Source organism: Cygnus olor, chromosome 8 (genome assembly GCF_009769625.2).
Source record: "Cygnus olor isolate bCygOlo1 chromosome 8, bCygOlo1.pri.v2, whole genome shotgun sequence".
Lineage (NCBI taxonomy): Eukaryota > Metazoa > Chordata > Aves > Anseriformes > Anatidae > Cygnus > Cygnus olor.
In genome coordinates, this window is record NC_049176.1 from 18,295,847 (window position 1) to 18,309,012 (window position 13,166).

Here is a 13,166-nt window from a genome sequence, read left to right on the forward strand (position 1 = left end):
AAAATTATACATTTAAAACTGATTTGTGTGGCCTTTAAATGCCCTCTGAATGGGTCTGCCTGTTCTTAGTGACACAGAGCAAAATGGAGCCTGCCCCTGGCTGAAATGGTGGCTGACACTGATCCCCAGAATCTACTTTGTATTCCACGTCGGCTCAAATGGCTGCACAGCGGTCGGTCACCCTCTGCGCCTATCCCTGTCAAGAGTTATCAGCCACATCACGGAGGGTAGAGGAGAGCGAGGAAGTGACCCGTACCCGCCTTTGCTGCTGCGCTGTGATCAAACAACTGCTCATGGCTACTGCAGCGCAGTTTTGCCAAGCATTGTTACGCAGCTTGCTGCAGCGGGGTTTGACAGGATACGCACTTCACTTGCTGCAAAGGTCTGACTTTGAAAGCTGAGGGTGGCACTCATGGAGTACAGTGGAGCCCGGAAGGGCTAAAAGGAGTCAGGACATCTGGTAAGACAATTCATTATCCTGGAGCAGGTTTTGCATTAAAGGTTTTTTCCTTGTGCCCATTCTTGTGGAAATGATTTGCTCTGTTGCAGCAGAACAAAAGATTGCTTCATCGAATGCTATCTATGAATTTTAACTGAGTGGAATTTTGTCATCTGACCATCTACACCCTTAGTTGTTCCTGCCACAATTCCCCACAAGCCACTCTCTCTTTTAGAAGTTTTTCAGAAGGGTGTAGAGGGCCCTATTTTCTAAACAGGAGATTTCCATTGCAAGATAAAGGAAAAAATGTCACGGTATACCTGTATTGCAAGCTTCTGAGTAGCGCATAGATGTCTTGATCTGACTCAGATCTCAGAAGCTGTCTGGTTGTCATTGTGTAAGAGCTTGCCATGGGGCTAATTTGCTTTGTGAAGAGAAATACAGCTGTGAGTGGCAAATGTGTGGACTCAGCAATACCTCGAACGAAGCATCTGGACCAAGACAGGACAAAGGTAGAAATTCAGTATGTTTTTCCAGGCATATACACCTGCACCCCAAGCCACCCCTGTGCATAGGTGCGGCTCTGCTGAGTGCTGAGCGCTCTCAGCTTTTGCTGCAGTCACTACATCCTTTCAGCTTTGACACTGCTTATTCTGCGAGAGCTGCCGTGTGCCACGTGCAGCTGCAGGCTTCTGCACTACAAATTCGTGTTTGGTAAGATAACCAGAATGCAATATCCCTTACAAATGCAGTGAATTAGTCAAACGACTGAGCATTGCTAATGAGAAGTAGGGTGGACTGACCTGTGCAGAGATCTGTACTTTCTCTCGTACCCAAATTAGTAGGGGACAGTGTGCAGTGTAGATATATTTGTAGTAATAAACTATATTCATAAATGGCCAACAATCTCAGGAATATGGCAGGTTTGAAAGAGTTGCCCTTTTTTTTTTTCCAGCCACATCTATCCTTTCTGGTCTACTGGGTGTTTGCAGGCATTCTGCTAAGCAGGGTAATTGGGAATACAACCTCTGCTTGCGGGATTTTTGCTGTTGATAGGAGTAATCTCTTATTTTTCACAATCATGTAGGATTCCAGCCATCTGATTTCTTTTATTCTAATTCAGAGAATGAATAAAGCACCTGCATCGAAATGACATGGTACTAGACAAATAAGCTACAGGGCAGTTAAAGTTCAGTCACATTATTATCACTTGCTTCGGTGTGTAGTACATTACGGAACCAGAGATAACTGAGAAAGCTTACTGGCATAGTGAAAAATAAGTTCTTCTGACACTTAAAATTTCTACCAGTGTTGGGAAGCTAGACCTGACAGCATCTTCCCAATCATTAATTTACTTAGCTTGTGGGAAGGTTTCTCAGAATACTCAGCGTGAGCTCCTGTGGCTGTGTGGTTTGCGCTAGGTAAACGCACCACATAATATATAAACTCACAGTATTGCACACCAAGCACAGAGTTTGTGTATACCTTTAGTTTTGTCTGCAGTTGTTTCAGACTATGTGTTCCTTGCCTGTCACCACATCCCCTGGTTTTGTTTTGAAACATGACATGAACCAGAGACAGCTCTCTTACTTCCTTCAGCCGTGACATGGCTTTTGACATACCGAGAAACTAAATGCTTTGCTCCACAGATATGCCACTGAGTATGACAGTGCTGGTCACAGTTACTGAATAATGGAAACATAGGTAGTCAGAGACTTTTTTTTGGAAAAGCAGTGTACAGTGCAGCAGTTTTATACTTATGCACTTACGATCTATTGGTATCTTGCTAGCTCACGTTATTACAGCTTTCAGAGTAGCGTGATAGAGGAAGGCATTGCTAACGCTGAGCGTGCTTTCTGAAATGGAAAGGTTTGCAGTTTTTCCTCCCTTCTTTCAATCTCTCCCCCCACTCTGATCAAGTTGAGGAAATGGTAAGTACTGTACGTCTTAAAGCTTCCAACCGCTAACAAGTCTGGGTGTGAGTAAAGGCTTAATAGCGATATCAATTAACAGCTAATGTGTATCATTGTTCTAACAGCTAATGTGTATCATTGTTCAAACCATCCTAGTATGTGTTCTAATCTGCATTTGAATACAAATGTTCCTATACAAAATGCGTTTGAATTGTCCAAACACTATCCAATTAATGTACTTTGTAACATCCCTGGATATTATATATGCATGGGAATCTTCTTTCAAGTACACAAATACGTGTATTATTAGTGGTAATAGAAAACCTATTCAGGATTAGAAAGCTGAAGTAATTGGATGGCTACTCTTACTTTAGAAACAGCCACATTTGGAAGAAGCTTGGCTCTCAATCAAGCTTTTGGAATGATGGGATCTATTTCACAGTAATTTTCTTCTCCTGTGCAGATTGCTACAACACGATGGGGATAGCTTTACTGGCTATTGCAGTCAACTCAAGTAAATAAAATTGGTGTACACTTTTGTTTTAGTTGGTTGCCACATAACCTCTTCTAAAATTCTAGGAGGGCAATTGTATATCTTTTGTATCAACGATGATAACATCCAGTAATGCTAATATGCATATTGTCCTGTCAGCATTTTTATTCTTTAAGAATTTCTATCTCACTTCAGTTGCAGTTTAGCTTGCAGAGCGTCAGCAGGAAGTATAACACTGTACTGTAATTATTTAATCAACAATAAATTGTACTTCTGTGTTGTACCATTGTGCCTTGTTTTTTCTAAAGAAACTATAGCATTCAGAAGCAACTTTGCTTTCATTGCACATCTACCGGTGAACCATCACTTTAAAATAGTCTAGTAATTGGACTCTTGCAATGCTCCCTTCATGTGTCCTTATCCCTATAAAATTTAATACACAGTTTTGTTATTCTGTGGAGAGAAGTGGTTTCACGGGTTGGTTGTGTTGGCTGTAGACTACTGAGAGCTGAGAATATTTTTAGTTCTGGGAAGTGTATGTGGAAATCTGAAAGCAACTGAGCCATATGACAAAGCAGATATGCTGCAGAGACACTGCAGATCGCGCGCTCTCATACTTAATATGCAGCATTCGGTGTCGTCGCAGTTCCTCAGCAGATTTTGGTAATGTCACCAGTTACAGTGCGTTCAGTAATCAACATTTACAATAGCAAAGATGCTGATAACAGGGTCTGCATCAGGCAGAATTTTCAGCTGTTAAATAGAGGGTAAGTTTTCCTGGTCTGTCTTTGAAGCCAGTAGTGACTTGGTGTCTGTCCGTGTTGCGCTTGCACAAATATCTTCTCTTTGACGTTAATACATTTTTTTTTCCATTTTACCTTGCTTATGGTTAAGCCTACTCATTTTTGCTTTTTGAGGAAAACTTACGCTGGTGATTCTTGAAGCTGGTCGTAAGCGAGCCTTATTGGGGAAGATGTGGACAGTCTTTATGAGGGTGAGGCACTGCTGCTATCAGCTGTTGTCAGCCAGGAAGGTCATGTTCCTGTACTGGAATTTCTAGAAAACAAATTTGGCTGTTATCTGAACGCTTTGAGCGCTACATGGCCAGCATCATTTAAAACGACAGGCAATGTAGCATTGGTGTCTTTCAGGCACCATCCTGCTTCCCTAGAACCAGCCTGGCCAAGGTCTCGGTGTTTTCTCTGAGGGATAGTGCCGGGCCTCCCAGTCGAGGGGGCTCACCCACTGAATGCAAGTCTAGCCAAAACCTATTAAAGTTAGAAATGGAATAATCTAGGGATACCTCAGTGGAGACATAACTAATATATACATATAATTATTTTTTTTTCTTCAGCCACAGCATACGTTTTTTTCCTTATACTCAGGGAACTTATGAAACATGCAGCACAAGCACTCCGGCCAGTTCCTGACCAGAATTGGTGGCAGTCCCAGGGACAGTCTGGAGGGCTCTTAAAACAACCAGTCTTGGCTGTCAGTCTTGAGAGGTTTGTCGTCTGCAGGAAGGCTGCTCCCTCCAGTCCCCCTGCTGCTGGCCATGATTTGTGCCTCAGTTCTGTAACTCTGCATGGGCAAGCTTACAAAAAAGCGCTTCTCCTTCCTGACAAGCGAGGTGTAGCTTGGTCTGCAGGATGTGCTTGTTCAAAACACAGGCTAAATAATCATAAATCAGCATAAAGCACTGTGGTTTTGTGGTGCCATAGCAATAAAGGAATTATTTCAGCACTACTGATGATGATTTTTCTGAATTATTATGACTCCACAAAACTGCTGGGGAAGGGAGGGAGGTTTTTCACAACTTAACTTTTTCTTGTTGCCAAGGTCGAGTGAGAGAGCAGTCTAGACATAATTGCCCTTGCCTTTTTGTGCTGCTTATTATTAGTTAGGGGGGATTTCATTCCTTTATTTATTTATTTTTACAGAATCTTTAATTCCCGTGGATATTCTTTCCATTCGAATGGCGCAAAATACCCTACCTGCCTAAGGAGCAGATCTTAAGATAACAGCAGTTTTCTTTCCTACAAGTTAGTACCAAGCATCTACTTTTCTATCTTACACTTTTTCTACTAGGTGCAGTAGAAGAGGCAGCAGTACTGGTGCAACCAGCCGCCACCAGGCAGCCCTTTGGGAAGAGTTGGTCCATGGGCTGCAGAAGGGGACAGGCGTGCGCCGGCCCCCGTAAGCAGTGTGCCCCTGGGGCTGGTGGTCCTGCCCCTGTGCCCCCCACAAGCTGGGGCCACCAGGAGCAGCCCAGTCTGGGCAGGAGAAGTGGGAAGGTGCAAACCATTGGTATTAGTCGGGGAGGTTGCAAGGAAAACTGTTGTGATGGTTACTGGAAAAGCCGCACGCTTCGAGTCAAGGTTAGTCAGGCTCTGCTGGGTTGTAATGTTTCTGCGGCTGGGTAGTTGCTGGCGTTAGGGCTTCCTGCCTAAGGACACGGAACTGCACGCAGTAGAAAACACTGTCAGGATCAAGCCTCTAATTGTCACATACAAAAAGCACAAATCAAAGATGATGGCATCCTGAAGTTTCCTTATTTTTAAAAGTGGTTCGCTTTTCCTACATATTTTGGGTTGTGTGGCATCACATGAAAATTACATTTTGAGTATCTTTTAGTATGACAGCACAGAATATTAGTGTTAGTGAGGAGTCTGAAATGTCACTGCTGTGGGAAACGTTTGTATGAACTAAGTATATCATCGATAATTGCGGGACTAGCTTGCATATATAATTCACGTAACTTTGAGACAGAGGAAACTTGTGGTTGTTTGGAACAGAAAGAGACAGATTATCAGATGTATAGAAAAGCCAAGTATTTTCTAATTACTGTGAGAGTTAAGGAAGAAAAACCCAAACTCCCCCCAAAGGAGTTCTCTAGTTTAAACCAGTAATTGCAATTAAGAACATCAAGTAAAAGAATTATATAACGCTGCTCCATTTTGCTATTAAAAGCTTAAACTTTTTCTCGCTTAAAATTGAAAGAGGAAAAAGAATCGAAAACAGGTTTAATTAACTAGTAAACTTGAGTGTTTATCAGCTATAAAAATATGTCATTTCCTTAGCAATAGGAAATAAATAAATTGAGAGATTTTAAAGATCAAGGTTAAAATAATTAAGAAAACGGTGATTGACTATTTATTTATATTATTAATTTTTTTTTAAGCTTAGCTTTTCAAGATCCCTCCCCCCCTCCCCCCCGGGTTATTGCACTTGGTATTTAACCTTGCATTTATTCTGTAAGCTGTAAATTAAAAGGCTAAATAATCTGTGTGACCTTTCATAAAGCCTCAGTGGGAAAAAGTTGCTCTCTGATTTATCAGCTGTATCCAGGGTCTGTAACCAGCGGATTTCTGCCTTCAGTTCATGTTTGGGCTCAAGTGTAACTGAAATTGTTTCAGTTCAGGTGAAGTTCAGCTCAGCAGCAGTGTATTAACCAGTCTGATCCGTGTCTGCAAGAGGCCCAGCTGGCTGCAGGGAGCTTTGACCATGGGGTGAGCCCGATTTTTGCCTTCCTGCGTGCTCTGCGCTGCGGCAGCTGCTCTCCTGCTCTCCGGGGCTGGCTGGCAGGGTGCTGAGCTGCCCAGGGTGCTACAGGTGGATCCCTGGGGATCAGGAGACAATTATTGAGTAGAAAATTGAAAATTGCCTTGCAGTTTTTTAGGGCTGGTTTCCATCGAGTTGCAGCAGTGGTGTGGTATGCTGTGGAACAAGCAATTTTACAAGCGTTGGGCAGCCTGAATAGGCATCGCTGGGACTGTTCCCATGCTCGCAAGCATTAGACCTAACGTTCTGGCAAGGCTTTGAAACATCCAGACCTCACACGTAGCAGTGGAGTTTTGGAACATGCTTGCTTGTGTTGTGGGTGATTTTGCAAGTGATGAGTCTGTATCTGAGGGTAGCAGAAAGCCAAAAATGTTTGTTCTGCAATTAGCTTGTGGGAATTCTTCAGAGCAGCACCTGTGTTCTGCGTGACTCACGGTGATCGCACAACCCCAGGCAAGGTGCTGGCAGGTGCTATTCAGGTGAGAGACAGCTATGGCTCTGCAGGGGACTGCAGCAGTGCCTAGCGAAAGCTCTGAACAGGGAGGCTACCTAACAAACTGTCAGTTGTCACCCACAGGGTTCATCCTTGCACTGGCCTGTGCCCATTTATCTCCTCCTTGGTGTTTGCCCCTATGTACTCTGTGTGAAGCAGCAGTGAGCTGACACTAGAGTTGAGTCAAATCTTTAGTTGGTGTGTTTTGCTGTCCAAGATATTTTCCTACGGTTGTGTCCTCATGGACAGAGAGATGTCCCAGAAGAGAGCACTGAAACAGCCTGGAGAAGCAGAGCTGCAGCAGACAGGTGGTCCTATAACGCTGCACTGTGAAGGTTATTGATCTGGAGCCAGTTTTAAGTTTCATGTTAGATGTGCTCGTGTGATATCTGACTCAAACTTGAATTATCAGTAATTGATTTTGTTATTTTTATTTAATGCATATAATACTTTAAATATGCAGTAGTTAGATCTCAATTTTATTTTGTGCTGTGATACTCTCTCTTTCTTTGTGTTACTGTTGATCGCCTTTTGCCTTCTCTTCAGTAATGTTATAACCTTAGTTGTTCACATCATCAGATTTTTATTCTGGTGCTCTTGACATTGCACAGTCAGTTTCCACTCTTACAGCTTATTTTATATCCTTTCCTCTGAAATACACTGTTTATTTATTTATGTTGTAAAGATACACATAGTGCCCTTATTTGAAGCAGCTAAATTGCTGCTTGAGAGGTGTGGTGCTGTGTATATATTACTCCGTTTATGTTCTCACCGTTCATGACTGGTAGAACCATTTGACTGGAGTATGGCTCCATTAATCTCTCTTCACTATTTATATGTATTAATTAGTTTAAAATTTCACTCATCAGGATAGCTGCGTTAAGTATAACATCTTCTGGTTACTCCTAGGGCAGCAGCTGTAGTGGGAATACTAATCAAGTGGCTTGGTCACAACAGTTCTCCTGTGATCACTCTGTTCTGTGTGTAGATGCAGCAGTTTAGTTAAGCAAGTTCCATCATAATTTTTTAGGGAAGTTTTAAAGATGTTCAGAAACTCTCATCTGATTTAACTCTCTCATCTCCTGAAGTGATTTCCATCGTTTTACAGAGTAGGCAGGTACATCTGTATCATGCAACATAAACAGCTTCCTGAATGATACTAAAATATAAGATTTTGCTAAATGATGGTCAGTTTTTCAGTAGCTACTTTTTGTATGCTTATGCAAAATGTATGCTTCTTCTTTGTTTGTCGCTCTCAGAAAAAGAAGGACAAAGCTTTCAGACTGTGGTGGCTAAAATTACAGCCCAAACCATACTAATGTATATCCAAAAAAGAGAAAGGATTTAAAGTTGCAGAGTATTTTGAAATTGCCACTGAAGTCCAACAGAAGTGCCGGTGTTCTCCTGCATTGAGAAATGTCTCATCCATTTTTACAAGTTGGGTTGAATGCTTTATTGTAGGTGCTTATTTTAAGAAGATTATCTGTTGTTGAGTAGACTTTCTCACAAAAGTAAATGGAGAAAAGTATTAGTCCTCCTTTAGTACTTACAAGCCCACGCATACCCTAAGCATTAATCTCTTTAATTTAGATTATTTGCCCCAAATGAGAAATAGCCCGAAGGTTACTTGGCCTGCACTTCTCCCACATGGGATTGGTTATAAACATTATTGACTGCGGTTCTGTGCAGCCCAGGTGGAAAGGAGAGGGATTATTATTAAACATTTTATAACACAACAGATGTACCTGCAAACAATCTGACACAGAGGAGACAAAATAGGACAACAGTTGAGGAAAACAAGGATCCAGTGATATCACTGGTGAGAACATGTTGGGAAAGGAAGAATTTAAACCAGGTGGTTTGAGGGTGTAGGAGGGCCCCGTGAGGGCCAGGTGCAGGGATCCTACACAGGGCATGGCCATGCTAGGATGCTGTGCTTGGTCTCATCTCTAGGAACAGTGGTGGGAGTCTTTCAATGAGCTAGAGCATGAAGTGAATGGATCACTTTGTTTTAGTTGTTTTATATCCTGTTTATTTTGCCGCTGCGCATAAATAGCTCTGTTTATGTTGAAATTTACAGCAAATACTTTACTGTTTGCTCGTCTTTGCCTTTCCTGCCTTAACCTCAAGATTAGTAAAGTACAACTGCCATTGCCATATGAAAGAAGCAATGCAATTTATCATAATCTTATTTATTTTTTATGAAATTATGTACCCCTTTCAACATACATAGCTTTTGATCAAGAATTTTGTATGTGTGGGTATGATATAGATTACTTTGATAAAGTAGGTTGCAATATATAAGACATGCATGATGAAGGAGCAGGGACAAAAGCGGCTAATTTCTTGCATTATTGTCCATTTCTTAACTGCAATAATAATGAAAAATAATCATCCTTTTAAAGTATTTAAAATCAGAAGCTAAGTTTATTTGTAAGATCAGCTCGAGAATTAGTGTTGAAAAAATATTTTTTAAGGGCTGGAGTTGTTGCACAGAGAAATTTGTGTCAGTACTACGCATTCACCAAAAGAGAGCAACATTGGCACACTGTACGTGCCTCAGGCAAGTAGCCATTTTAAGTGGTGAGCAGGAACATATTGTCCTCTGCTTTAGAGACTGTATTTTACCTGCCTCTGAATGTGAGGGATGTGGTTATTAGTTAGGTTTATGGCTATTGATGATGTATGGTTTACGGATCATATTTTTGTCTTTCAGTTATTTATGTACAATATGTTTCCTCATTCATTATGAATTCTTTTAGCATACATGTTTATACATTTGCTGAAACATTGCTGCTGTTTTTCCTGTTAGAAACTTTTTTTCAACATCAGACTTTGCATTCATGAATTTTCTTTGGCTAAAGTCATTAAAATGTACTTAATGTTTTCAGTTTTATCAAATGCTTTGGAATTATATCAGCTATATTTTTGATTGATTTGAAAAATGATCTCATAAGCCTAGATTTTCTTTTTTTTTAAATACTAATGCTCATCAACATCCTGAGCATGTCGATTGTTTTATTTTACATTGTTTCATTCCTCTAAACACTCCTATTAGCCCCAAAGCTAATGATGCACTTAGATATGCCAAGATACTTATTTAGCAAAGTGTGTTGCAGTTCCTGAAGTTTCTTGGCTCAAATACTACATCCAGCATAAGTTGGTAACTGTGACTTTTTTTAAAGGAAAAAAGTGGTTCTCAGAATAAAAGTACAAAGGATTTTAATGCCCAAGGGTTGTTTTCGCACAACATGCTCATCTGCGGTGTCCCGAACCTACCAGTTCCATTTCTTCTAACTCGAATTGGGAACGGCTATTAGCCAGCTGGTTGCTGACAGTGTTTGCAGAGACCGCTATGCCCTGCAGGCCTCTGCGGGCGTGGAGGTGTTGGGGACGTGGCCTGGCGTCCTCCTTTAGAGCAGTGCTGGACCTGCTCGAGCTCCTCAGGCTGCACATGGGTAGCTGTTACTGCCTGGGACAAGGGGAGGGGGCAGGGGAACAAAAGCTGTCCTGTGCCCGGCTGAGAAGGGCAGTTTTCTGCTCCCTCTTGTAAGCAGGGCAGGACGGATGGCTTTGGCTCCTTCCTCTTTACTTCCCTTGTAGTCCAGAGGTTGGAATAAACCAAGTTGGGATAATGAAGTGCTGTGAACTTTCCAGTCACTCCCAGCGTCCCAATAATAGACACCTTTCCAGCGCAATAACGCAGCCGGTCTGCATTTGTGAGGACGTGCTGTGAAGTTGGGCCTTGGGCTGTGAGGGTGCCGAAGGGCCAACGTGCCCACATCTGCGGCCCAGCTGCACACGGGTGCCTCAGACAAGTCCCTGACCCCCAAGAGACTCTTGAAAAGGTCCCGTAGTCCAAGTGGCTTCCCTGGGATCCACCTGAGGGGGTCCGACAAAGCGTCAGCTGAGCATGCCGAAAGACAGAGTGCACGGAGGCACGCGTGGCCTGCTGCTGCCCTTCGCCGGGCAGGGACAGCCTGGGGTCACGGAGTGGGAAGACAGGGAGAACAGGGGCCTGAAGAATTGCTGCAGCAACCCCAGCAGCTTGTCCTGCTTATTGGGGATGTTTTGTGATGTGGATGATTCACAGTAACAGAAAGGAAGCACAGGACATATGTAAAATAGGAGTGAGCTTGAATCCAAACGTGGCCAGAGGCAACACAAACGACAGTATGTTTTTAAGAGTTAGAAAACTCACTTCCAGGGTTGCTGGAGTCAAGAAGCGCTGGGTGTGGGGGTTACCGGGAAGGAAATCATGTTCTTTTGTAGCCTGGAATTTTCAATGCGTGTGCCTCTATTTACTCCTATTTAAAAATAAAATAAATACTTAATTTCCAAGTTGAGTATTCTATGACGGTTCCCTGTGAAGAACAAAAGGGCAGCTCCGTTAGATGCTTGTTGTGGGAGTGAGAGCAGGTTTGGACCCTGGAGAGCTAAGCAAGGGTACAGCAAGTAGATTTGGCTGTGCCTGAGGCTTTGAGCCTGTGCTTGTTTTTTGTGGCGTGTCTGCTGGAATAAGGAGCTCTTCATCTGAGACCTCCGCGCACAGAGCGCGACCCTGTCTGTGCCAGGCGGGCTCTGCCCCTGAAGAGCCACTCTCACATCTCTTTGCCAGCTGCGCATAAACATGAGATTGAACCTGCTTTTCACTCCCACCAGAAGAGTCGTCTGCATCAGCAGCCCGAAGTCTAAGTGTAGGGGCTGCATGTAAATAAGATGAATAAAATGTGTATGTGTATACATTTAGCGATCTACATTCACACACATACACAAATTTTGCTCAAAACCCAGAATTCTGAAAGAATTGTCTGAGAAATATATTTTTATTTAACAATCTACTAGCCAAGACCTCACCCCTTTTCCAAATGTTTTCCAGCTAAATAAGCATTTGAAATAAACATTCTGAGGCTGCCTAAGCTTACAAGGCAGGACTCTGGATGCTTCACATCTGAGATTGAAATAGAGCATTTCTGAAACCGCCACTTCAAAGGTATGAGCTCTTGTGAAGGAAGGTTGGCTAGTTTTCAGGAGAGGAGGGGGTACGCTGATTCTGTCCAAATGACAGGCATTAAGCATAGCTAAAAAGGTTTAATTCGGAAGGACTACTGCAGGACCTTGTGGGTCACTTCCCTTTGTAGACCAAACTCACTCTCCTAATGCCAGCTCTCAATACAAGACGAGAGCTTTCCCTCTTTCTGAATTATTGAGATTCATTGTGGTTAGACAGCCGGGTTAGGGAGGCCATCTGAGGGAGAATTTGCACCGGAGGCATCCAAACGAGAGACCCACATGGGTATTTACGCTTGTGTTTTTGTACATAGTTCTTGACCAAATGATGGATATTTCCTGGAAATGTATTTTGTGGAAAATATTAATCATTGAGCTGACTCTTCTTTTGACTCACCGTAGCAGTTGTCTGTGTACACAAACAATCAGGAGTGGTATTCTAACTATTGAGTTGCATAAATTTATCGGTGTCAGCTAAACTGACTTCAGTGTGAATGTCAGTTGTACACACAAAGGCAAAATACGGCTCTTAGTTTCCAGACTAAGTTTATACAGTTCCTGTGAACAAAAGGTGCTAAACTGTTCTGAATAAGTAACGTACATTAGTCAATGTAATCAGCAATGTTGTCACTGAACCTTTCTTATGCAACAGTAAGAGAGTGAAACTGCCGGTCCTAGACCAGAAGTTCTGGGGAGGCTTGGTGAGACGAGTCTGAGTGGCCTTTAGGCTCCCACTGGCTGACAGCTGGGGAAGCTAAGAAATGGGGACTACTGTGTAGGGGGGATAAGGTTTCTTGAGTGGAAGCAAGTGAGCGCCTGCACTTCCAGCTTCGTGTGCTCAGTAAGTGCCCTAAGAGATGCTGCAGCTCCGCACAGTTTTCTTGCTTCAGACTGCAGCCTTTGAGAGTCACGGGCTAGTGCGTGAAGCCAGAGCCGTGCTGCTCCAAATTGTGGTCATGTCAGCATAAAAAAACAGCTGAACCTTGAGCAGGGAACACTTTTCATGGTCATACTGTGCTCCTGTGAAGGTCAGGTTTGGGAGACAAATGTACTATTTATGTTTATTTAAAAAGAAAACAACAAAAAAGGCATCAACTATTCTGCCATCTGTTCCCCCATATTTGGCCATATTTATTAGTGATCCAAATTTATGGAGGTGTTCCAGAGCTTTGCTGATTTTTAGTTTGCCTCTTTCTAGTTTCTGTCTATTGATGACTATTTTCTGCTCATCGGTCTATGCAAAGCAGAGCCTAAAAT